Consider the following 27,238-nt stretch of genomic DNA (forward strand, 5'->3'; position numbering starts at 1 on the left):
CATATATATGTCATATTCAGTTCTCTATATCTTGCTTATTTCAATTTATAGAAGATGATAAAAATTTCTCCAAGTGAATCAATGTGGATGTAGTAATTTTAGAACAATTTGAACCAAAAATTATTACTCATGTAACAGGAAGTTACTATATATCTGGAGACTTTTATATTTACTCTTAAAATACTGTAACAATTACTTTATGTTGAACAAAGAACTAGTTGGGAAAAATAAAATTGAAAGAGAACTTAAACAAATTTACTAAAGATTAGAAATTTTTCCAAAGAGTATAACCTTGTGATTTTAATTGTTGAAAAAACCAGACACCTGCTTTTTGAAAAATTCAACTTAAAAGACAATACAGTAGTTATTTATATTGTAGAGCTTGTGCCTTGAGAAAAAAAAAGTATAGTTAAAAAATTGTTATTGAATTATAGTTGACAGACATTATATTAGTTTCAGGCATTCAACAGTAATTTAATACTTGCACACATTGTGAAATGATCATCATAGTAAGTCTAGTTAATAACTATCACCATAATAGAAAATTCTTTTTTATGTAATGAGAGCTTTTAAGATTTCACTTAGCTGCATTATATGTGCAACACAGTATAGTGCCATGCTATATACCAAATCCCCATGACTTGTTTATTTTATAACTGGAAGTTTGAACCATTTGACTCCATTCACCCATTTCGCTCACTCTTCCCTACCCTTCACTTCTTGCAACCTCTGTATCTGTGAACTTGTATTTTTTAAAAGTATAATTAAAAAAGAATATTATCTCAGAAGCACCATGAACAAAAGTAAAAAGCATCGGCTCTGCTTCTGGGTATATATCCAAAAGAATTGAAAGAAAGATCTTGAAGAGATATTTGCACACCTGTGTACATGGCACAATTATAGTCAATAGTTAGGAGGTGGAAACAACCCAGGTTTCTGAATGAATAAATAGGTAAAATGTGGTACATACTTACAATGGAAAGTTATTAATCCTTTAAAAAGAAGGCAATTCTGACACGTTATTACGTGGATGAAAATAGAGGACACGGTGCTAAGTAAAATAAGTCAGTCATAAAAAGATAAATGGTATATTATTTCACTTATATGATGTTTCTAAATTAACCAAATTCTTGGAAACAGAAAATAGAATTGTGGCTGCCAGGGACTGGGTCTGGGGGGAAACGGAGTTTTTCAATGGTACAGGAATCTCTTGCTTTCTGAAAGGTTGCATTAGGCCATCTCACTTTTATAAAGGATTTACATTATTACCTGTTTTCAACCTTTATTTCTTTAAACGAGCTTCCTGCCCCCTTTTCTTTCTCTTCTTCTCCTGGGACTGCCATATTGCATACATTGCTCCCCTTGTTCACGTATGGGAAGAATGGATAAACCTGAGGGGTAGCTAAAGTAAAAAAGCCAGACACAGAAGAACAAATACTGCATGATCCTTTAAAACTCATATAATTACAAAATGGTGATTACAAGGGGCTGGTGTTAGGAGAAAATGGTGAGGTGTTGGTCAAAGGATACAAAGTTTTATTTATACAAGATAAATAATCACTACAGATATATTGCACAGCATAGTGCTTATTATTCATAATATTGCATTGTGTTCTTCGAAATTTGCTGAGGAGTTAGATCTTATGTTAAGTGTCCTTATAAAACAAACACACATGCTCACACACACAAAAATCAAATAGGGCAAAAACAATTGGTGTTATAGATATGTTTATGGCATTGATTGTGGTGATTGTTTTATGAGCACATGCATCTCTAAACTCATGAAGTTATGGATAATGAATATGTACAACTTTTTGCATGTCCATCATATGTCAGTAGTCACTTTTTAAAAGAAATATCAAGATTTAACTATGCTAAATTCCTTATTTCCTGTATCTATCAACTTAAATATAAAACTTTTATTTTTCATTATTGTCCAGTTTCTTTATATTGTATATAATTACGTTTAAGACTTCATTTCTTATTTTATCAATGCTTTATTGTATGCAGTTTATCTGTCTTTTAAACTTATTGCTGTTTTTTCCTCTACCTTCACATCTTTTCATATTTTAATAAATACTGAATTCTTACAGACTTCCTTTATCTTTCTAGTTGATAGAAGATCAGAAACCTTGAGCCAAAGGATAGGGTATTATTTTTTTATGATCCCTTTTATGAGGTTTATCTAATGACATGCCTTTTTAGTAGCATTTACTCAGTCTAGTTAATTCAGCTGGAAGTTCAACATGTAGGCTTCTAGTCCCTCATACTAGATTTTCTATTAGTTTCAATGTTGTTCATTTTCTTTTTTTCTTTTTTCCTTTTGTATGTACTCTACATTTACTTTAGTGTAATATTTGGATATGATGAATGGTGAATATCAAGTCAGATACTTTTAGAATAAAAACTGAAAAATTATTCTGTAGAATATTAATTATTTCCTCATGATATTTTTATCTTTCTAAAATTAGGTGATATGATTAAAATACCTATCAGAGTGCCTAGCAGATGACATAATGTATAATTGATGCCTGTATAATTCATACATATTATTTTCCTTTTATTCCATTACTTCAGATATGTTGTACCTCAATTTTGCTACAAGAAGCTTGCGTAGAATTATCTACTCTCATTTGCATAATAAATGGATTTTTTTGTATATCTCAGAGTTTCTTACAGGAAAATTTTAGCAATCACTCTTTTTAGAGAATGTCCTCAAAAATGACTTTAATCTGTTTTTTTTCTGTTAGTTTTCTCTTATGTTTTTCTACATTCCCACCCCAACACACTTAGAGTTTTGTCTTTTCCTTACTAGTAAACTCTCACAACATCACTTCCTGATTAACTATAATAGCTACTGTACTTATAATCAATCATATATTTATATTTTAAATAGAAATAACTTCATAGTATTCTCACAGCATAGAAATAAATCTCTCGGTCTGTGCTTTTGATTCAGAAGGAATGTCACCTGAAATAATACTATATTGGCTAATGTTGAGATAGCTAGTTAGAAATTTGCTTATAGTGAAGATTGGACAAACAGAGTTGCAGCATTACTTTGTACTTGAATATTTTTCATAGATGTTGACAGGTCTATGGCCCTTGAATAAATAGGTATACACTTCTTTAAAACAAGTGCATTATTTTCAGCAGGCCCAAAGCTTGGTTCATTTTAGAGCAAGTTTTATTCTTTTTAAAAATACTTATCTGTGACTGCAGAATGGCCTCCTTCCATTAAAAGGTGTTTAATGCCATTCTACCCATTTAGCAGGCAAAGCACTTCCTTGTTAAGACTGAAAGTTTTTAAATGTTACCTCATTTAGCTTCTATGCATAAAATTGAAATCTCTCCTATGATCAACACACCAAATCATCAGGCTGATAAGAGAAAGAACATCATTTTAGTGATTTCAAATAGCTTGTGTGATTAAAAATACTTTGGCTTACTTTATCCTCCACTTTTTTTTTTCTACTACTGGATTCCTGCTCACTCTAAAGTTTTTGCTTTCATCTACTTTATTCCATGGAAACAAATGCTTTACATCTTTGCTGATTCTCTAGAGAAGAAATCCCCAGTAAGCTACTGATTTTGTTCCTACAGTTCCGCTGCTGGTAATATAGCCTAAGAATCCTGAGATACCAACACCAACTCAAAATAACTTATGCGCCCTTATGTTCATAGCAGTCCTCTTTACAATAGCCAAGTTTTGGAAACAGCCTAAGTGCTCATCAGTGAATGAGTGGATCAAAAAACTGTGGTACATTTACACAATGGAATACTATGCAGCAAAATAAAAATAAAAAAAAAAGCAGCTCCTACCTTTTGCCACAGCATGGATGGAACTGTCGAATATTATTCTAAATGAAATAAGCCAGATGGTAAAAAACAAACACCATATGATCTCACCTATAAGATGAATCTAATGAACAAAATAAACTAACAAAGAAAATAGAACTGAACCACAGGTATGGAATCATGGAGCAGGCTGAAAGTGACCAGAGGGAAGGAGTGAAGGATCAATGGTGGAAAGAAGGGGGAGTGACTAGACAAAGAACATGTATGAGTGACCCATGGACATGAACAACAGAGTGGGAATTGACTGTGGGAGTGGGAGATGGGATGGGCAGAGGAGGGCAAAGGGAAAAGTTGAAACAACTGTAAAAGATTAACAATAAAAATGATTAAAAAATAAAAATAGAGGATAATATTGATCTAATAGATATTTTTGTTTTATACCCAAACATGTTAAAATAAAATGCAGACTTAACAACAGAGTCCTTAATGTAAACGCCTAATTTTTAAATATATCATGAGAAAAAAAAAGGTGTACTACATTCCTCATATTTTTTTTTGTGTGTGTGTGTTTGATTCCAGGGTCTATCTTAAGGAACAACAACAACAACAAAAAAATCTCAAATAAAAAATCAAAGTTTACAACTACAGAAACTAAAAAAAGAAAAACAATGTCCAGATTTGGTAGAAGGACAGAAATAGTAAAGATCAGACAGAATTAGATAAAATAGGGACTAAAAACACAATTGAAAGATTTTAAAAAACTAAGAACTGTTTCTTCAAAAAGTAAAATTGACAAGCTAGACTAACCCGAGGGGGAAAAAAAATAGAGAGGACTCAAATAAGTAAAATCAGAAATAGAAGAGGAAAAATTAAAAATAAAATTACAGAAACATGAAGGATGATATGAGACAACAACAATAAATTGGACAACATAGAAAAAAATAATAAATTCCTAGAAACATACAATATTCCAAGACTGAGTCATGAAGACATAGAAAATCTGTGGGAATTCCAGTCAAATGGCAGCATAGATAAACACAGTTCACCTCCTCACACAACCACATCAAAATTACAACTAAAATATAGAACAACCATCACTCAGGACAGTCAGAAATCCAGTTGAATGGAAATCTAAAAACTACAGAATTAAAGAAACTACATATATCCAAACTGGTAGGAAGGGTGGAGCTGCGGAAAGGGCTGGTCCCATATCATATCTAGTAGATAAAAATTCGGGAGGGATATCTTGGGAGTGAGGAGTCCCAGCCCCACACCAGGCCACTCAGCCCAGGGTTCCAGAGCCAGGAAGATAAGCCCCAATAACTTGGCTGCAATAACCAGTGACAATTGAATTCATGGAAGAAAATTCTGGAGTCCTAAACTTTAAAGACAGCTTGAAAGGCACTAGTGGCATACAGGAGAAATTGATGTGTCTGGCATCAAGGAGGAAACTGGGGACAGCTTTCTCCTAGACAGAAAGGTGAATGGAGGCCAATGTCTCTTTTCTGAGACCTCTCTTGACAAAATCACAGAGCCTACAGATAGGTACCATATCTGAGACTCCATCAACCTGGCTACTAATACTATTTGCATTACGTTGGATATCCCCTGATCCTCTCTTCCACTGTTCCACTCAACTTATGGGCCACCAAAGCCAATAACTGTGACTTTTCCATATAAATGGCTGGTACTCAAACTTCAACAAATTCTTAAATCCTCTCAAACAAGCAAAAGTCAGCCAGAATAAGTCCCTAGCCCCCATACCTCTTGTTAAGTGGCTCCAGACATGGCACTAACAGCAGCCCTCCTAGATTCATAGTTTGGTGTCACCTGGGACTCTCTAAGCCCAGCACAAGTAGCAGCCATCTCAGGTTGCTTTAAAGCTCATACAGGGTTGTCTCTGGCAGAACACAGGTTGGGGCTGACCTTGGCCATCCAGGAAACCCCAGAGCCTGCAGACTCACCCAGTAGATGGCTACAGACCATGCCAGAGCACTGCCATTCTGCCTGTGCACAGCTGATCCTCCAAGGATGGTGGCAGTTGGTGGTCAGTGGTCACAGCCAGTCCTTGCAGCTTACTGACCTGGGTAAATCCCTCACATTGACTTGCCAATAGCAATCAAGTCTCAACTGCAAGAGGAGGGTGTACTCAGCCCTCAAGAAGGGCACATCTTGAGTACTTACCTATTGCATTAGGCCATGCCTCCAAGACAGGTACCATAACAGCTCTACTTAATACATAGAAACAAACACAGGGGGGCTGCCAAAATGAGGAGACAAAGAAGTACGGTCCAAATGAAAGAACAGACTCGAACTCCAGAAAAAGAACTAAACAAAATAGAAATAAGAAATCTGTTAGATGCAGAGTTTAAAACACTGTTTATAAGAATGCTCAAGGAACTTAGTCAAAACCTCAAAAACATAAAAGCAATCCAGTTGGAAACAAAAGATATGCTAATTGAAATAAAGAACAATTTCAGGGAAACAACAGTAGAGTGGATGAAGCCAAGAATTAAATTAATGATTTGGAACATAATGAAGCAAAAACAACCAATAAAAACAATGACAATAAAAAGGAATAAAGAAAAAATGAGGACAGTGTAAGCGGCCTCTGGGATAACTTCAAGTGTTCCAACATTTGCATCATAGGGATGCTAGAAGAGTAAGAAGCAAGAAATTGGAAATCTATTTGAAAGAATAATGAAAAGAAACTTCCCTAATCTGGTGAAGGAAATAGACATGTGAGTCCAGGAAGCACAGAGAGTTCCAAACAAGATGGATGCAAAAAAAGCCATTCCAAGACACATCATAAATAAAATGTCAAAGGTTAAAGATAAAGAGAGAATCTTAAAAGCAGCAAGAGAAAAGCAGCTACTTATAGGAAAGTTTCCATAAGACTGTCAGCTGATTTCTCAAAAGAAACGCTGAAGGCCAGAAGAGATTGACAAGACATATTCAAAGTCATGAATAGCAGGGACCTTCAGCCAAGATAGCTTTACCCAGCAGAGATATCATTTAGAATTGAAGGTCAGATAAAGAACTTCCTAGACAAGAAAAAACTAAGAAGAATTGATCATAACGAAACCAAAAAACTAAGGAAAGAGTTCATCATCACTAAATCATTATTATATAAAATGTTAAAGGGACTTATTTAAGAAAAAGAAGGGCAAAATTATGAACAATAAAATGGCAATAAATATATATCTATTAACAATTGAATCGAAAATACAAACCAGGCAAAGAGAAGAGCAGAGACAGAATCATGGCTACGGAGAACATTTGAAGGAATGTGGAGTGCTGGGTGGAGAGATGCAAAGGGGGGAAAATCTGGACAATGTAGTAGCATAATCAATAACGTATTATTAAAAAGAAAAAGAAAAAAAGGAATAACTAAATAGTCAGATTCTTAGTAAGGATTTGAACCAATAATAAAAAATTTCCCAATAGTCAGAAGTTAAGGATCAGATGGCTTTATTGGTGAATTCTACCAAACATTCCAAAAATTTTTAGTCCTATCATTCTCAAACTCTTTCAAATAACTGAAGAGGCAGACAACATTACCCTGGTTCCAAAACCAGACACAGATACCTCAAAAAAGGAAAATTACTGATCAATATCTTTCATGAAAATAGATGCAAAAACCCTCAACTAAATATTAGCAAATTGAATTCAACAATACAGTAAAAGGTCATATACTTTAATCAAGTGGGATTTATTCTAGGCATGCAAGAATGGTTTAACACCCAAAAATTAATCAATGCAGTGTACTACATTAGCAAATTTCAGCCTTTTTCATCTTATGGTACCCATAAACTAATCATTAAAATTCAGTGGCACACCAAAAATATTTTTTTCTGATATGACAAAAAATAGGTATATTTTTTATTCATTTCCATTGGACTGTGATTGTTGTGTTGGCTGTTGTCATTTTTTTTTTTTCATAATCTAGGAGGAAAGAAGCTAGTGCCCCAATTAAGTCATCAGGTTTTGCATGTTTTAAAAATTTTTGTGGTTCACCAGTTGAAAAATTTCTCACTGTATTAACAAAATGATGGATAAAAATCAAGATTATTTCAATAGATGCAGAAAAAGCATTTGATAAAATTTAACATCTCCCTGTGATAAAAACTTTCAACACTATAGACAGAGGAAATGTACCACAGAATAATAAAAGGCATGCATGACAAACCCAGAATTAACATTTTATTCAGCAGTGAAATGCTGAAAGACAATGATGCTCACTCTCACCATTATTATTTATGTACTATTAGAAGACCTAGCCATTGTTAGGCAAAAAGAATAAAAGATATCCAACTGAGAAATGAAGAATTAACTTTCACCATTTGAAGATAACACGGTACTATGTATAGAAAATCCTAAAAGTTCTGCGCACCCCACAAATCTGTTAGAACTAATAAATTAATTCAGGAAAGTTGCAAGATGCATGAACTGTATATATTTATATGCTTATATATAAAGCAGGTCATTTAATAATTTTTAAATGTAAATTCACAAGGAAGATAAACTACTACTAAAATTCTATGCACTGATAACACTTCAAAAAGTAACACATCCAAAATTGTTGCAAAAAAGTAGAATACTAGAATAATTATTTACAATGAATAAAATTATAACTGTTACTATAAAACAACTTTCAGGCAGCACTGTAGGCATAAAATTAACCTGAAAGCTGCTACCTGAGAAAGTAAAAAAAGCTTCTGTGACAGAAGGAGAGGAAGAGGGAGGGAGAAGGATGAGGGAAGAGGAAGGCAGGCAGAGGGAAGGAAGACATTGAGTATGACACATGAACATACGGAATTCTATTGGCCATATATGGAACAGATATAGAGCCAAAACAGGTAATAAAAGTGATATATTATAGGCTCCTTTGTAGGAAAAAATAAAAATACATAAGAGGTGAGAGAACATTATAATTAATAAATATGTAAATAAGTCATTTAGGTAGTAAGCAAGTAATAAGCAAATAAATAAGGGATAGGTGAGGATTTTTACAAAATATCTTATGCAACTGGTAAATTTGGAGAAAATGAAGGAGTTGGAAACCATCATTTTGCAAGAATTATAGCATGGCAAAGTTTAAGAAATAATCATCAGTAGGTGTTAGATATAGGAATAGATTTAAATAACTATCAAGGTATTTCACGCCCTTAAAGATTGCTTACTAGATGCCCAGAGATTGCTTACTAGTTCCAAACACAGAAAGTAGATAAGCCCTTAATAAAATCAGTGAGGAACAGATGGATATTTGTTCCCTATATCTGTAATGTCCTAGAAATAGACAATATCATGTATGTAGTGTTCTGACCTGGGATATATTATATATTACCTGAATATAACCACAAGAAAACATTTAACAAACCTAAAATGAGATCCTATTCAGGACCTCATTAAGAGGAGAAAAGAATTGTTTTCTTTAAAATATCAATATCAAAATAACCAAAGTCAGACTGTGGAAATATTTCAAATTAAAGAAGACTGAAGTATTGTGATTAATAAATACAATAGCTGATTACAGACTGAATCTTATATTGAAGTAAAAAGAAGTTATATATAGTTATATTATATATAATATAGTACAATATATATTTATTTTATATAAAATATAACATAATACATAATATAATATATATGTTATCTATATTATATGTATTATATTTTATATATAATACTATATATTTGTCATATATAATATAATAGGTGGTCACAGACTGGATCTTGTATTGAATTAAAAACAAATTATATATAAAACAATGTACCAAATTATATATATACACACACATATATATGTATTTACCTTATATAGTTCAAATGAACTTTCAGTAAATTCAGAATAGAGGATAACTCTATCATGATCTGCTAAAGTGTATCTTAAAAAAAAAACAAGAAGAAAATTCTAGAGCAAGCATTCTGTTTAGTGGTTAAATGTTGAAAGTGTTTTAGATTAGGTAAAAGAAAATGATGACTACTATCATCACTTTTATTTAAATTGTATTAGAGTAGTAATCAGTGTGATAAAGCAAATAGAAACAAAAGAAATGAAACCAAGGAGGAATATATAAACCTGCCATTTTCACATATGATATTTATGTAGAATATTCCAATCTGTAGAAAAATTATGAGTTAATAAGTAAATTCTACAACCATATTGAATAAAAGTCCATTAAAAATTATGAACTCATATTTATGTATCAAAACAGACATATAAAATTAACTTTTCTGATATTCTCAGACATATAAAATTTCTTTTAGTAAGTTTAATGAAAGATACATAAAATTTCTTCACAGAAATTTATAATTCACATTGAGAGATATTATATAATTAAATAACTCTAAGAACATGGAACATTCATGGTTAGAGACTCAATATTGCAAAAATATTCAACACAAGCCAATAAAAACTCAATAATTGTGTATATGCAACTTTTCACGTTGATTAAAAAATTTATACAGAAATATAGATTTCCTTAAGAGGCAAAATCTCTTTTGAAAATGACTTGTTTTCCAATATATGAAACTCTAAATAAAGCTACAAACTGTGTAGTAATAGCATAAGAATAGAAAAACAGATCTATGAAATAAAATAGAGTCCATAATTAGAGTGATTTACATTGGACACACAATATGTCACAGTCTAAAATTCTACAGCAGTCTTTTCAAGTAATTGTAGTGTGTCACTTAAATATAGAATTAAGTTAAATATAGAGTTTAGAAAATAAAAATTACTCCACCTTATATCAAAAATCAATTCCAACTGATTTTAGATCTAAGTGATAAAGGTAAGAAAATATTTCAGAAGAGAACACAGGAGAATGTATTAATGGATTTGAATTTGGGAAAACTTTCTTAGGTAGGAGGGAAATACTGATAATTTGGACTACATTAACTATAAGAAATTCTTTTTATCAAAAGACATTATTCAGCAAATGACAAGTCAAAATATGAAAATAGATTTGAAATACATAAAACTGTAAAAGATATGCATCAAGAACATATGAAGAACTTATATAAGTCATTGAAAAATAAACATCTTAATAGAAAAATGTTCAAAAAGTTGAACATGCTCTTCACAAAAGAAGATATCTGACATATGACAAGGATTTATTTGTAATCAAGAAAGTAACAAATTCATGTCAATGATAGACCACTGCTCACTTGAAGAGCTAAAATTGAAATACCTGTAAATGCCAGCTGCTGGTAATCACTTAATATGGCTCACTTATAACACATCTTCACTGCTTTGAAAGTGTCAAATGATAGAATTCTTAAAAATGTCATTATCCACCATATGACCAACAATTCCATGCATTAATATGTATCGCTGAAATGCACGTGCTAATATTTATGTAAAGTTAAAAAAACAACAAGAACACCATCCAGTGTTTACAGATGCATGCCTTTTGGTAAAATGCTAAAGAAGAGCAATGAATGAGTTATCACAAAAGACATGAAAATGGATACCTCTTGGGAAAAGAGGAAGTTAATTACTAAAGAGGTGTCTCAAAGTGGTTTTTGGAAGGCTAGCAATATTCTCTTTCTTGAACTGAATGATGATTTTTCTGGTGATTTGAAGTTGTAGACTCTTGCTCCAGTCTCTTATTTGTTGGAATCTAAAGCCCAAACAATGCTATGTATAAATGCAATAAACAAAATCATAAGGGTCATGAGATTTTATTTTTATTTGTTTGACCAATATAAATAGTTTTATTAGGAGAACATAGAAAACTATCAGCCATTTTAGCACAATCCAGAGGGCACATTCACCTCACGTTAATGATTATTTTTTGTTATTCAATTACATTATTACTCTACTAGGTAATGTGATGGCCCTAAAAAGTAAATGACAGGTCTGTGTACAACCTATCTAAATGCAATAAATACAATATAAAATATATCTTAAATGATTCCAGAAACCCAAATCTAGCTGAGAAACCTTTTGAAGTACTTTTACTCTTTTCTTTATGTTGTAGAATTTATGAATAATATGTAGTACTTTAGGGTCTTGCAGTTAGTACATAAAGGTTATCTCTGTAGGAGTACCATTTAACTGATGTTTTGCCTGGAAAAAAAGAGAGCATAGTGATTTTATTGAACACAGAATGACAATTGGTGTTAGTGCTTTGCTTAGAAGTTTACGTGATAATCCCTATCACATGTCCATGCACATTGCATTCAGTAACTAATAGCAAAATTCACCAGGATCATAGTGTCTCCTCACTGCAATATAGGAAAGGGTAATGCAGCAGATAAATATTTATTGTTATTCTGACAGACATCTGGTTCCAAGTGGAATTTTGAGTGCTATCATATACAGAATACTCCCTCCCCATTTTCTTTTCACTGATAATTCAGGATCCCATAGGTTCTCTAGTTAACTTAGTGAATAAAGGAATATGTCCAGTTTCTAGATGTGAAAAAGTTTGACATACATCAGTCTCACAGCAACAGTTAAAGGTGCGAGTATTTGCAAGGTTTTATTTAGCCACAAACTGTTTCAAATAAGCAACCTTTTTCATATTCTTTTCTATTGTTACCAGAAAAATCTATATCTTGCATGAAAGCTTATTAGAATGGTTTTAGGACAAATGGGAGAAGTGAGTTTTCATAGTTTCTCCTTAAAAGCTTCTTTTACTTGTGGATCCCTGGAATGCACAGCTAACACAGTACCTCTTATTTGGGGAATGGAATTTCTTCTCTGACTCAACTTTCCTGAGCCCAGAGATACTCTTAGCAATTGCCACTGCTTCCACAAAATTTTTTCATTAAAAGATAAAAAACAAAAAGCCCAAAAACAGTCTCTCAACACTAAAAGGAAGGAGTGTGTACCACAACAAAAAAAATGTAGAATAAATCCAGACTTCTCTTGTAAATGGATATGTAAATCACACAGCATTTCTGAATGTCTTCTATTTTATTGGTGCAGTTAATATTGCTATACTGATTTTGGATGTAAACTTTTATTGCATATTTATTTTTATTCAGCAATTGCACATCTAGAAATCTATACCAAGGAACAGTGTAGGATATAACACTATTGCTGAAAAAAGGGAAATATATACATAATGAAACATTGGTTTTAATGGTAAACAGGTTAAACACTAATATAATCGAATGTTTGGTTCTTTCAAATGAGTCTATAAAATGTTTTTTTATATGAAAATAGTTTTATAGCACATTTTAAGTGGAATATTTATGACATTTTACATGGGACAAACATATGTGTACATCCATTTGCATACACATATCTATACATATTCCATAGGAAAAGTTCTAAAGACATGCACTCTAAAATGTTAATGGTCATTATCTCTGGATATTAGGCTTTATTCTTAACCAAATTTCTTTTTATTTTGTGAAGTTAAACCTCTATTAATTGAACAATAAATTATTATAAAGTATAAAAGATTAAAGAGCTCTAAAAATCAATGTTCAAGGGAGAGAATTACTGAACAAAATTATGAAACAAACTTGAGATTTGCAGTGGGAACCTTTTCTTTTTGCATGGTTTCTAAGGAGTAAGCCTGTATCCTTCTTTGTTTGAATATTAGGGTCTTCAATACTTAACTGGTGGTTAACTCAAGGAGATGGCTGCATTCACTTAAGAATCCCTGTCATGTAAATAAAAGAATACTAACTTTGATGCCAAAGAAAATTAAGTCCTGTTTATATTATTTATCTTTTGTGTGACATGAAAAATAATTTAACTGGGGTCTCAAAGTCCTGTCAGCATAATGTTAATAATGGTCCCAAACATGTAGGGTTGGGGAAAGAACTGGATAAGTTGTCTTTCATAAAGTCCCTGAAACAGAGTACACATTATCAGCCTATGTTATGTTTGGTTTTTAATAAACTTAATTAGCATTATACCATAAGATGTTTCCTTCCCATAAGAAGGGTGATACTAGGGATTGGTTAATGTAGCAGCTAAACTGCATCATCAGAAACACTTGATATTCTCTTCCTTTTATTCTTCCATCTTCAGCATGTCAACTTTTCCTGCACTTACACAGCTTAATTCTTGTTTGCAGGATGGTTGCCACAGTTCCAGACATCACATGCGAAGATGATAACTTCTAATAGCAGAAGTTGGATGTTCTATTTCTATTTATGCTTGATGAAATCTTTCTGGCAATATCTCCAGCAAAATCACTATTTCATCCTATTGTCTGATCTATAGTCCCATGCCCAAAGCAATCACTGGTAAGGGAAAGATAATCACCATGTTTGACTTAGACTTACTCTTGAACTGGAGATTGTGAGAACTTTCCTGAGGAAAAGAGAAGGGGAAGGAGAGAGTGAGGTACAATGGGTGAAACATTAGGATTTTATTTTTTTTGTTTTGCAGAAGGATATTTGTTTGCAATAGGCAAATATAAAACTGTACTTATAGAAAACTATACTTTTATAATGTGTATGTGTGAGGTGTGTGTTGAGAATTGTGAGAAATAAAAGTAGCTAGTAGTACAGACTGTGTACATCTACATCAATGCATATTTTGGGAAAAATACAGGGAGTCATGTCTTTGAACTGTCTTCTAAATAATCATTACTCAAATAATATTTCTCTAAATAGAAATATTGTTGTAAAATACCCATTTTACATGAAAATCACATTTTAGAAATCTTTTGCTAAAAACTATTTTATAGCCAGCTGACATATTTATTTGTTAGTGTATCACTTCTGTTCATGTATTAGAAAAAATCATATAAAAAGTGATAAATTCAATATTACAGATGAATAAAATTTAAAATATGACCTCCTTTTGAAGTCTCACTTGTGGAATGACAAAGATTTGATAAAACATACATATAACTTATAACATTTATATTGAAACTCCATGACCCATCTCTGTAAAAATCAGACAAGTACATACTAAAAAAGTTTCTGGTAATGAATGTAGTTTTATTTGATTTATGGTTGTTATTAATATTTATTATAACAATTATGCTGAGTGAAATAAGCCAGGTGGTGAAAGACAAATTCCATATGATCTCACCTATAAGTGGAACCTAATCAGCAAAGCAAGCAGGCAAGGAAAATATGACCAGCAACATTGAAAGAAAGAAGAAACTGACAGGGATGGGAGGGAGATGGGTAGTAGGGAGGGGAAGGGGACGGGTTAGATCAAGAACCATGTGTGAAGGACACATGGATGAAACCAAGGTGGGGAAGGATTGAGAGGGGGAGGGGGAGGTGGGTGGGGCAACGGAAAATGGTGGGTAAATGGAGACAAATGTATCTGAAAAATTTAAAAAAGGAATAAGTAAATTAGAAAGAAAGAAAGAAAGAATTGATAACTTAAAAATAACAAACTTTCAAGCATATTGATGACTTTGTAAAACACATGAGGTTAAAATAATGGCATTTTTCTGATCTCAACCAGAATTGAATTTGCTAATAAGATATACTAACTCTTGTATTTTTTTGAAATATCGAAAGTTAATTTTGCCATTGTGATCCTTTAAAAATAAACATGTTAAAATTCCAATTGAAAATTGTATACCACCAGAATAAGATGTATAGAAACCCTTAGGACTGTTGGTAGTTAAATTCTCTAAAAGATCAGGACAGAGAGGAGGTAAATGCATTTCACTTTTTTAGGTGTTTCACTTTAACAATTTACACTTTGCTTTTGTTAACTCTCTCTGAGTTTAAATTTCTTTTGGGGAGTTGGGGGAAGTATTTTCTTGAAAAAGAATTTCAAAAAAGCTAAGAAAACTATAGATTAAAAACAATGTTTTAAAAACTTCCAAAATAATATGTAAAATTAATCCTAATTATTCATGGATTCCATATTTTCAAACTTTCCTATTTGCTAAAATTTATTTATAACTCCTAAATCAATATTCATAGTGCTTTCATGGACATTCATCAGGGTGAACAGAGCAGCTAATGATTTCAGTCACTCTATGTGCCTGTGCCCAGATGAAATTGATCAAGGCAATGCTTTGCCTTTTGTTTGGTGTCTCACACTGTAAACAAACATCCTTTTCACAGAACATTTAATGTCACACTTTTTGAATTTTTGTGATTTTAGTTGATGAATTCACTGTTTAAAATAATCCCAAGATAGTGCTAACCTGTTGTCTAATGTAAATGCATAAAGGCAGTGCTTTGCCTTATGGATAAAATACATGCAGTAGTTAGGTTTCACTCGGGTATGAGTTGCAGTGTTGTTGACCATGAGTTCAATATTAATGAAGCAAATATATTTATGAAATAATGTGCTTTTGAAAAATAATACACGTTTAAAAAATGTGTATGTAGGTAGATACACTTTGTCTCCTCTCACAACCAAAAGAAGGAAAAAAAATTGAGATTAAAAAAACAACCAGAACTGCCAAAATATTGAACTGTATGGAAGTCTGACAACAAAGGAGTTAAAGAGGAAACATTCATCAAGACTGGTAGGAAGTGCAGAGGTGGACAGCTGGGGCAGACAGGACATGCAGTAAGGTGGTGGCTCGAGGACCAGTCTGGCGAGAAGGCAGTTGATGGAACTTATGAGGCAGAGGCTGGAGACTGGTGGTGTTACACTGCATGTGGATTAACTTGGAGGAACAACTGGGGAGCGAAACAGACCACTCAACCCAGGGTTCCAGCATGGGAGGAAAAAAAAACCCCTAAAAACCTCTGGCTGTAAAATTTTGTGGGGTTTGCAGTATTGGGAGAAACTGCCAGCCTCACAGAAGAGTTCATTGGAGAGACCCGCAGGGTCTCAGAATGTACGCAAACCCATCCACCCAGGAATCAGCACCAGAAAGTGCAATTTGCTTGTGGGTAGCAGAAGAAGTGACTGAAAGCCAGCCAAGAGCTGAGAAAGCAGCATGGTTCCCTCTCTGACCCCTTCCCCACATATAGCACCACAACGCAGAGACATGGGTTGCCTTGCACGGGTAAATACCTAAGGCTCTGACCCTTATAACATAACAGGCACCCTGAGACAAAGAAATATGGCCCACATTCAAGAACAGATCAAAACTCTAGAAAAAGAACTAAGTGACTAGGAGATAGCCAACCTCTCAGATGCACAGTTCAAGATACTGGTAATTAGGATGATCACAGAAATGGTTGAATATGGTCACAAAACAGAGGAAAGAGTAAAGGCTACGCAAAATGAAATAAAGAAAAATATACAGGGAACAAACAGTAAAGGGAAAGAAACCAGGACTCAAGTTATTGATTTGGAGCAGAAGGAAGAAATAAATACTCCACCATAACAGAATGAAGAAACCAGAATTCAAAAAATTGAGGAGAGGCATAGGAACCTCTGGGACAACTTTATGTGTTCCAACATCCAAATCATTAAGGGTTCTAGAAGGAGAAGAGAAAAAGCAAGAAATCGAAGACTTTTTTTGTAAAAAATAATGAAGAAGGTCTTCCCCAGTCTGGCAAAAGAAAGACTTCCAGTAAGTCCAGGAAGGTCATAGAGTCCCAAAGAAGTTGGACCCAATGAAGCACACCAAGGCACATCATAATTAAGTTACCCAAGATTAAAGATCAGGAGAGAATCTTAAAAGCAGCAAGAGAAAAGGAGACAGTTGCCTACAGCTGATTTTTCAGAAGAAACCTCACAGGCAAGAAGCGGCTGGAAAGAAGAAATCAAAGTTATGAAGGGCAAGGACCTACATCCAAGATCATTGAGAATGGAAGGACAGATAAAGTGCTTCCCAGATAAGGTCAAGTAAAAGGAGTTCATCATCACCAAGCCCTTATTATATGAAATGTTAAAGGGGTTTATCTAAGAAAAGGAAGAAATCAAAACTATGAACAGTAGAATGACAACAAATTCACAACTATCACCAACTGAACCTAAAAAAAACAAACAAACAAAAAAACCAAGCAAACAACTAGAACAGGAACAGAATCACAGAAATGAAGAATACATGGAAGGTTATCAGCTGGGAGGGGCTGGGAGAAGAATGAAAAAAAGATACAGGGAATAAGTATAAATGGTAGACACAAAATAGATGGGGGATGTTAAAAATGATATAGGAAATGGAGAAACCAAAGAACTTATATATATGACCTATGGACATGAACTAAGGGGATAATGATGGTGGTAGGTGGGGTGCAGGGCAGAGGGGAATGAAGGGGAGGAAAAAAAATGGGACAACTGTAATAGCATAATCAATAATATATACTTAAATGTGTATGATGGCTGATGGAAATTTTGTGCCCAGATGCCCATAAGGAACTTTCCCTGTATTTCCTCTAATGACAAGTTTTCTGTATATGCCAATTCAGTGTTTACAGTGACTTCATAGAATTATAACCACCATGAGAACAGGCATTAGCCTTCTTTCTGTAATTCTGGGCATAACCACCTTTCAGTCAGAGTTGAAAATGCATAGAAAAAATAATTTTGAACTTAATTCTACATCTAACAATACTACTAATCAATTGTGCACCCAGAATATTTTGTTTTTTTATCCAATGAATTGATGATATATACCAATTAAATAAATAAAAATATAAGATATAGAAAAATAAAGACCTGAAGAATAAGGAACACAATGAAATAATGGACAATAGCTGTAAGTGAGGCCTGGTTTCTCTTCTGATTCTCTTGCATCGTCTTTCACAGAACAGAAGTTTTAATTTTAATGAAATCCAGCTTATTCATTATTTCTTCATTGATCATGCCTTTGGTGTTATAGCTAAATAAGTCGCTGCCTTACTCAAGGTCTTCCAGGTTTTCTCTTTTAGTTTTATTGCTCTTTATTTTACCTTTAGGTCAATGACACATTTTGAGTTAATTTTTGTGAAGGGTGAAAGAATTGTGTTAATATTTTCTTATGGTTTCTGTTACTTCATCTTAAGACAGTGGCAGAAGTCTCTTTAGCACATAATTTAAATTATAACAAACTATTCATATTAATATGTGAAAGAGTACAAAGAACCTATTATAAACAGTAAAGTCTACAATTATAATATTCCAAACACTCTCAATATTTAGTTCCAATCTAAAAAGGAAAAATAATTCTCCTTTTTTTTTCTAGTGGATATTTGATTTAATTTTGGGGTCACTATACTCCCACCCTAAATGACCTAGGGCCAGGTGACAGACAACCAGGGAGAGCTCTGTACCCAGAGTCCACTAATTTATTCAAGTTAGCCAATCCCAACCACTTGTTCTGCCTTCCCTTCCCTTCCCATGGAAATCACAGGAAGGTGTTTGCCCACAGTTATCTCTCTTTGCTTGTGACTGGCCTCAGTGTTTCCCCTCAATGACCATATGTAGCATACTGTGTTCTTCCTCAAGGAACTACAAGTAGAATAAAACTAATTTTTTTTTCAGATTTTCTTCTCTTGATCTGTATCTGGCATCATCATCACTCACTCACTCAAAGTGATGTGGTTAAAACAATTGGCAGTATGAGCAGGGTGCTTTGGTTTCAGACAGTGGAGATGCCATTAGACTGCTCTTGGCTTACTGGCTGGATTTCCCAAAAGGGAGCGGCAACCCAGGAAGGCACCACTGTCTGCCGGTAAGTTTACACTTTGACCACTGCCACTGCATATTACTTACTTCAGGATTTGCCATCACTTCCCATCCTAAATTGTGGAATTCATAATCCGAATCCTTCCTGAGTTTATACTACCTAAGCACACATCTATAACCTCACCTAGTCACATCTAAGTGCCTGGGAAATAAGGGTTTCACTTTGATTGCCTTAGTCTATACCTTTCAAACGTTGCAGAGTGAGATACCTCCCTTAAGGTCATAAGATGGACCTTATCCATCAACTGGACAATGCCAGCAAGTGGCCCAGCATATTGTCAAGAAATCCTACATTTTTAAAAGATTTTATTTTTTAGAGAGAATGGAAGGGAGAGAGAAAGAGAGGAGAGAAACCTCTACTGGTTGCCTTTCACACGCCCCCAACTGGGAACTTGGCTTACAACCCAGGCATGTACCCTGACTGGAATCAAACCAGGACCTTTCATCTTGTGGAACCAATATTCAACCCATTGAGCCACACCAGTAATAGCAAAAGAAATCCTACTTTCTTGTTGCCTGAGCTAGGGTAACAGCAGGAGACTTTTCATAGATGCTTGGAAGCTCTGAGTGGTACATGAAGCTAATAAGAAGCACTTGATCAGGCCAAAAAAATGGTGTTATTGGGCCCAGTGATGGACTATAAGAGCTCATATCCATGGAAACTAGTGAATAACAATATTATAACATGTAGAAAGAGAAAAGAACATTTTATTCATTGGGATAACCTTAAATGATAGGTTGCTACCTATGGACAAGGCCAGGGAAGCCACTAGAAGTATACACCAAAAGGGTAAAACAATCAGGGAGAGAAAGGAGACTCTGAAACAAAAACTAGAGATTTAACCACTTAGAGATATACGCCATTCTAAAAGATTCTGCTCAAAAAGACAATGATAAAGGAACTGGTATTTTGAACAAGAGGGCTGACTGCATTGCTCTGAGGAGCTGGTAGGGCTGGCTGTCTGAGTAAAATCCCAACTCTAAGAAGTAGACTAGAAAGTGTGCATGCACACACATATTCTCTCTCACTTTCTCGTATACTGAGATTTTTTTCTTACTTCTATGTCTTTATTCTAATTTACATTCTTATTCAGAACTCTTATTTTTATGCCTTGTTAAATGCATTTTTAATGAAACATTTGTTTACAAGTGTGTGGTTTCCTGTGTAGGTATACATTTCATCTAGTGTTTTACTGTTTCCCTTCCCTCCATTTTTTTTTTTGCCTACTATCACATCAAAATTTATTTAAAATTATTTTTCTTTACAATTAATCATTAGCTAATAGAACTTACTGAAATATATGGCATTATTTGATTTTGCAATACAATAAATATAATTGAAGACTTACCTGTTGGATAGAAACCTCCTTATGAGCTCCTGGGTGAAATATGAAATCAGCCCTCAAACACAGGGCAGGGAGAGACTGAAGAAAAGGGCAGACCACTCCAGGTTGGTAGGTGGCCGCTTTAATAAGCAAGGGGTCTTACTTATAGGGCTTGTTTTAGGCAGCTGCAAGTTGAGTTCTTTTCTGCATCTGCCCACCAGAATCTTAGAAGTTTGTATAGAAGCTTTAACTAGGTTCAGACAGGTACACAGGGAGCTTTAACTGGATATAATCACATACCCAGTCCAGATAATCTCATGACCACAATTCTATCTCCAGGCTGTGTCCTCGGGCATCTTCTAGCACAAGGAAGATGAGTGAAGCACACATTTCAAGTACAGGGGAGGGTGTGGAGAGCCTGCAATTGCCTGGATCCAGCTTTCAGGTCAAACTGAGGACATGTCTTCTTGATGACCTTCTCTAACATTACCAAAGTATTGTTAGCCTTCTGTATGCTAGAAGTATTCATTCATGGTCATCACTGGTTTATTTTTGGTATAGCTACTAAGGTACCCACCCCCCTTAGGAGAAATAAAATCACTGACTTTCCCTCTGAATTTCAGTATATTCTATAGACCATTTATATTAACAAAATAGTATATTTTTTTTAATGAAACCATTTTTAAATTTATTCCTAAGTCACTTATGATTAAAGTCCTTTTAATTGATTTCTTTCAAATATCATAAAAATAAGAAAATGCATTTTACACATCTCTGGAACTTTCATGACAGCAAATTTGGTTCAAGTAAATTATATTTTTCACTCTTTGCAAAAGTGGCTTGCAGATGTTCAGCTAATAAACTGCTCTGATATATACAAGGTTTTCCTTTGTATATTTTGGTAGAGGAAAAATATTCTATGATGCTAGGCTTTAGAGAAGCTTTTTGGTTAGAAATGAAGAAGCACTATTTTTCCTCTTGTTTGCAGGAAGACATTAGCTGTATATGTTACAAAAGGTTGAGTATTGAGCCCTGGCCTTGAGATGTTTGTGAGCACCTTTCCAGTTGCATTCAAAGAGCACACAAGAATCTAGCAGACCCAAATGTAAGGCTCTGTAAGAGAAAATTCAGTCTTTGGGTTGTGGGATTTTAAGTTGCATGAATGAGAGAATAGAAGCCCCTTGACCTGGAATAGAAAGGTCAAGGCCTAGGGTCAAAACCTGTGGTCCCAGCAATATGATATGGCAAAACCATATCATATGTCACCACATTATGTGGTGGCTCCATTCTTATGTCACCACCTCAACATCATCAGCTAGCAAAATCAAGAGACTGGGGTCAAACCTGGGGACTGCAGCTGTATAACATGGCAGAATCTCAGTATGCAGCCTTGGTCTGCTACCTCCATGTGCTTGATTTGGAAGCACCAGTCCAACCAAACTGGAACTGCAGGTTTCTATCACAAGTTGGTTTGTCTTAAACTCTCAGCTGTAGCTGGTTTAAATGGAGTTTTTCAGAGGTCAGCCTGTGAGAAATCACTCTTGGATAAGTTGGTCCTTAATTTTTGGTAGAGTAATAAAAAAAACCTCCCTTTTCCCCCATTTGAGTTTTAAAGTTTTTGAGAAATAAATAAATCTGTCAGTTGAAGATAAAATAGCAGCCTTACCACTGATAAAGGCTAGGGTGGAAATATGGGAAATACCCAAGTGTGCAGAAAAAATTAATTTGTGGGTTTATATGTTAGTGTGAACATAGATAAAGATGCAAGCATATATGCATATCAATGGGAAGGAAGGGTATAGGAAATGGAGAAATAATAAACAGTTATTTTCATTATTCTTTTTCCTATATTTTCTATTGTTTCTTTACTGCAGTACAGATTTTGCAGTGTATTTTTAGGAAAATACCAGGATAAAAATGAAGGTTAAATGTAAACCTTATGCAATTTTTTACTATACAGTATGGTTTAAACTTATTTTAAAAAGAACATCTTATAGACGTATGCACATGTACAAACAGAGTTGACTTGGTCCCAATCTTTGAAAGGACCTCTTCACTCACTGAGCTCTCTTTGGCATCAGGATGGTGTATATAATTATTGGTAAAGTTCTCCAAATCTTGATAATTTTGTTATTTTCTTAACTTGATTTTAGAGTTCAGGCTTTATCAAAATAAAAGAATTAGATGAGACTGATTATAGACTGATAATTACATATATGTTTCTGTACATAACATTTCAACATATCCTCTCTATTGACTGCATGGTATATATTCATACTTACATGCAAAGTTTATACTAAGTACACTAGAGGCAAAGGGATGGAAAGGTTAGTTCTACTGGTGGTCTAAAATATGTAAATGATTCAAAATAAATTTATTGTTTGACCTGAATTGAGATAGAAAAGAAGGCAGCAACATGAACATAAATCAGTTAAGATTAACCCGCAGCTGTGAAAAAAGCATATTGCCTGCAGCAATATATTGGATTTTGAAAACAGTAAAGTGAGGAACATGGCAGGAGTAAGGTTTATGAGGAAGGCTAAAGCATAGAAGCTTTTGTTATGCCACAGTCAGCTTAATGTTTATTTCTTTGCTTATGCAAAATAAATCCCAAATTATCTGCAATTGTATTATAACCACTTTGTATAAAATGTATTTGCATTCTTCTTTACAGATTATTGGAAGATAAGCATTTTTTAACTAACCAAAATGTCTCAATAGTACCCCTGAAATCCCATTTTATTCACTTATTGATTCATTCAACAAAATTTAGTGTAGATTTTTTATTAAAAAGACAATTTCATTGTTGTTAGTTTCATGGTGTTCTTTGTCAGCACTGATAAAGTGTTGTAATATCTTATAAAAGGTAACTTCTTTGACCCATCTCTTTACAAAATATTTCAAAGTTAAATTTACTAAGAGAATATATATATATTTTTTTATTTTTTAACATCAAATGTTGAATATGCAGCCATAACCACACAGTGCTGGAGTTCACTCATGTTGGGTCTCATGTAGAACCTCACAGAATAATGTAAATAATGGTCTCAGTTATTTTCTTAGATAAGATTTTACTTCTCTCATTTCAAAATTAACATTTACATGGCTTAAAAGATTCATTCTAAATGTCCTACCAAAATATGTACCCTAAGATTAGTACCTCAGAACATGACCTTTTTTGAAGGTAGGGCCTTTAAGAGGTAATTAAGATTAAAGAAGATCATATAAGCAGGCACTGATACAATCTGACTGATTTAATAATAATAATAATGATGATGATGATGATAATAAAAGGAATTTGGACTCTCAAAAAGAGCTACCAGGGATGCATATGTACAGAGAAAAGGCCATATAGAGTCACAGAGAGAAGGAGGACACCTGCAAGCCAAGGGCAGAAAACTGAGGAGAAATCAACCTTTTCAACACCTTGATCTTGGACTTCTAGGCTTGAGAACTCAGAGAGAATATATTTCTGCTGTTTGAGCCTCCCAGACTGCGGGGTTTTTGTTATAAAGGCCTTGAGAACTAATACAGATGGGTATGTATAAAGACTGTTAGTCAAAACAAACAAACGAGTAGCCAAAACTGTGTCTCTTATCAGACAATTAATTAAGTTTGATAAGGAACAGGACACAGATCTTCAAGGATTATATATTTGTTCCGCATTACAAATTCCCCATTTAAAGGCACTTTGAAAGGAACAGGTTGATAAAAGCAAGGGAAGCTAAACATAGGTTGTGTCAAAACTAGCAACACCACAACATTAACCAAAAAAATTTAGAAACCATCAAGTTGTTGCTCACAATTTCATTTATACTGAAAATTTTGACATGTTTAATGGCAAAAAAATAACTTTTTAAGAAACATATGAAGAAACCATTACTTTGGAGAGAAAATGGCTAAATTGCGATGAGGAATAAAAGCTCATTTGGGGAATGCTGAGACATTGCTAAAATCTTCAACTTACTTTTCTATTGTTCAATGAAGTGTTTCAAACTTTCCTACTGAGCACATCATGTTCAATCCCTAATGCAAACAGGGTCAGTTCCAATTCATTTCATTCACATGTTTTATTATTTGTATCCTACTGAGCTATTTCTGATGCCAGATATTCTGCTCTTCTCTTAGATTTTATTTTTTTAATCTTTTAAATTCCCTACTGTTGGAATTTGCTAGATATCCTATCTTGCAATAAGTTTTATCTAAATAAGTGCCATATATTATAATATTTGGAATCCTAAATGTCAGTAACAATTAAGCTGAAAAGGAAAAAAAATTACAATGTGCATATGGGAATTATGAAAAAGACTGATAACTCTGACTTTTTAATAGAACTTATTATATTAATTTTTAAAAAACCCTTAAGATCTTTGAAAGCTGATTGTTGCTCATAGGAGAAAGTTATATTCTTTATGGGTACTACCAGATACTTATTAGTAATTAATACTGAATATAGATTAAATAAGACACAAAGATTTGAACTTGCTCTGAAGTGCTAATCAATTGAGGCTTCATTTCATGTAATCATCTATTATTTACTCACAGTAAAAGTGGTAGGTATTAGAATGCTAACCCAGTGGTTTTATATTTCTCTTTCTATTATATTCTAAGGAAAGCCTCAGCCACAAAATACTGTTAGGATTAGAAATCCTGAGGCAAGGGGAGAAAAGAAAATTAATGTAATTAAAGGAGAAAAGAGATAAATTCGATGGTAATCTTTTAGGAAATAGTAGAAAAGGGAAATTTTATGTTATTTGGGAAATAGTGTTTTTTTTTTCCTAGACTTACATCTGTAATAAAAATCCAATGTTTTATTATTATTACTGTAATAGATGTTCCTGAGACATCACTGAACAGGGGGCTAAAAAATAGGATCATAACAACAGCCTAAAATAGTGCCGCTCTAGTTCAGCTTCCTTTGAGTTTGTAAGAGTTTTACTATCCATTTAAATGATACCTTGAAAATTCCACTCGCACCAACTATTAATCAAAATATGTCACATTTGAGTTCCCTTTATATTTAGAAAATAATTTCTTGTTGGAGGATCAGAAGAGTGTATTTTAAAAACATTATGGTTAAGATCATGTTTCAGCTAATGTGAATGACCAATGAAGTCAATGATTCAATAGAGTGGGAAAATTTATTTTGTCAGAAAGGCTCTCAAAAGTGATTAAATAAAAATTCTTGAAGAGGAGTGATAGGACAAAATGAGAGAACAAGTATTTCATTTGATATGAGAAATTTTAAAAATTATAAATGTATGGGTACATATGCCAATAGGTAGATATGATCTTATGTGGTAGTGGGAATTCACTTATGATTGTATTTTCTAATAGAAAAAAAATGTTCTTTAGCTATCAGTGTCTATGCCAGAAAGAAAAGATATGGAGATTGAGAAGAAAAGAAAAAAATGAGTGAGAAGACTGAACAATCTACGAAGTTATCTAATTTCCCAGCAACATTAAGACCCACATCACAGATTTAGAGTTCACCCTGCACCATTCATTTACAAGAACAAAGGCATAATGCAGGTGGAAGTGTGGAATTTTATCAAACTGGTATGACAGAGAGGGTCAGAGATTTGAGAACGGGAAATGAATTGAGACCAAAATGGTAACATAGGATAATCCAGCCTCCATGTCCCTTCAAAAAAGTTAATAATTAGACAGCTATCTATGAACAGAAACAGCTCAGGGAGATTTCTAGAGTCCACTTAGGAAGCTTTAGTAACACAGTGAATAAAAAAGCCTGAGAATAATTGCACACAAACACAAGAAAAGAAGGAAAATAGCTCCATTTTGTCTGTATCATCCCACTTCCAAAAGATCATTATTGTTTAGCATCGGGAAGGAACTTCCTCGCTAGAAGGAGTTTTTCTTGCTAGGAAAGGGAGAGTAGGGTAAGTGACCACCTCCTCTAACTTTTAGGAGCACTGCCAAAAAGTCCTGACCAACAAAGATGAGACACAAAGAGCTGACTAGGAACAAGGCAAAAACAAAAGCAAAAACAAACAAACAAAACCAAGGAGTTGTAATTAGTGGATACACAGTGGGAGTGATGAGAGTTCACAACGATATGTTCTGAAGATCAGCTCATCAGATTTTACCACTGACAAAGCCAACAGCCAAAATAGCCACAGCTAGGCACCTGCAGATTTTGCAAGTTTGTGCCTCAAAGGTATTTGAGTTCACTAATGCCAGCCACCTGAATCTTTCCATACTCTCTCTACCTATCCCTAACTTCAAGTCTCACAGGAACCCAGGAAACTGGTAGCCAGCCTGTGTCTCTTTGAGCTGAGTGAGCATATGACAACCACTGCCTTAGTTCCTTCCACTCTCTCACCATACTCAATACACAATATAAAAAGATGTAAATTGTGACATCTGAAACATAAAATATGGGGGAATAAAGGGAGGTAGAGTTTTTGTTTGAGACTGAGGATAACTTTTTATCAGCATCAGATAGACATATATATATATATATATAATATGTATTCTATATACATATAGATTTGCAAATTATAGAGCAGGGAATCAAAGCATACTACCATGGGAAATCATCAGTACACAAAGAAAGGTAGCAGAAGAGGAA

The sequence above is a fragment of the Pteronotus mesoamericanus genome, unplaced genomic scaffold (genome assembly GCF_021234165.1).
Source record: "Pteronotus mesoamericanus isolate MK-2021 breed Mesoamerican mustached bat unplaced genomic scaffold, CSHL_Meso_final contig_59, whole genome shotgun sequence".
NCBI lineage: Eukaryota > Metazoa > Chordata > Mammalia > Chiroptera > Mormoopidae > Pteronotus > Pteronotus mesoamericanus.